This window comes from Trypanosoma cruzi (genome assembly GCF_000209065.1).
Source record: "Trypanosoma cruzi strain CL Brener chromosome Unknown tcruzi_1047053465237, whole genome shotgun sequence".
Taxonomy (NCBI): domain Eukaryota; phylum Euglenozoa; class Kinetoplastea; order Trypanosomatida; family Trypanosomatidae; genus Trypanosoma; species Trypanosoma cruzi.
In genome coordinates this window covers 1-1,113 of record NW_910761.1, presented here as the reverse complement: position 1 = coordinate 1,113, position 1,113 = coordinate 1, and the positions used below count along the sequence as shown (strand labels likewise).

Here is a 1,113-nt window from a genome sequence, read left to right as displayed (position 1 = left end):
TTGTGTATATGCATGCTCCGCCCCCGCCCCACACACCACACATCCCACACGCCACTTTTTTTTTTTTTTATTCTTTTTTAATCTCTTGCGAGTTTTGTAGTTTTGTGTTGTCGTTGTGTTGCACACACACACACGTGTGTAGAGATATGGGCATACATATATATATATATATATATATTACACATACACATACACACATGCACATGTTATGTACAAACACACACACAAGCGCCGGAGCGGATCATGCACCACCACAGACGGCGCACGTATATATATTATATTACTATTATTATATATACGACGCATGGCGGCGGCGCTTCATCCGTAATGTCTCCCCAAGGGCTCTCTTTTTTGCGTTTGCATTCCCACCCACCCACACACAATGAATGCATGCGTTGTAGAGTAGGGGTTAATTTTTTGTTCGACACTGAGAAATATGGCATGCACGGGGATGACTCTGAGGAGCTTCTCCCATGCGCCGTTTGCGTTCAAAGATTCGGTAATTGAATGATTCTGCAATTGATACCACATATCGCACTTTGCTGCGTTCTTCAACGAAATAGGAAGCCAAGTCATCCATCGCGACACGTTGTTTGGGCCGTGCTTTACAACGCGGCACAAAAAAACACACGCAAAGCGTGCGGAATATATAATAATATATATATATTAAATATAAACCACACGACGAAATACGCATATTATAATATGTGCACACACGAAGTCAAGCCGCAATTACATTTTTCTACACAACACACTGTGTAACGTGCAAGTATATATATATATATGTGTATAATATATATTATACACATATATATGCTTACACGTACAGTGTGGATGTATCAGTGCGAAGAGAAGCAGCAGCAGCAGCAGCAGCAGCAACACACACACACACACACAGTCATTTCCTCCCCCTGTCTCTCTCTAACCCCCCCCCCTCTCTTCTCCTTTCCACCACACTACTAAACAACAAATTCCACACCACACGCACAACGACACTACGACTTTCGTCCCCGCCGCCCTCCACACAGCAGCAGCAGCAGCAAAAGCAGTAGTAGCACAGTCCGTGAGAGTAGATATATATATATATTGTTTTAGTAGAAATGGTGTAGTAGT

The 1,113-nt window shown here is 42.9% G+C and overlaps 1 non-coding gene across 1 annotated transcript, besides 6 other annotated features; it reads right to left on the bottom strand.

Moving 5' to 3' along the window:
• Window positions 1-152: 152 nt before the first annotated feature.
• Window positions 153-194: a microsatellite.
• Window positions 195-267: 73 nt separating this feature from the next.
• Window positions 268-298: a sequence feature (AT_rich).
• A 121-nt stretch (window positions 299-419) lies between these two features.
• On the bottom strand, window positions 420-591 carry Tc00.1047053465237.10. The gene has a single exon (XR_008254722.1). It is a non-coding gene; the product is annotated as a 5.8S ribosomal RNA (M3) (ribosomal RNA).
• A 53-nt stretch (window positions 592-644) lies between these two features.
• Window positions 645-677: a sequence feature (AT_rich).
• A 93-nt stretch (window positions 678-770) lies between these two features.
• Window positions 771-815: a microsatellite.
• A 38-nt stretch (window positions 816-853) lies between these two features.
• Window positions 854-881: a microsatellite.
• Window positions 882-1,025: 144 nt separating this feature from the next.
• Window positions 1,026-1,057: a microsatellite.
• Window positions 1,058-1,113: the final 56 nt, after the last annotated feature.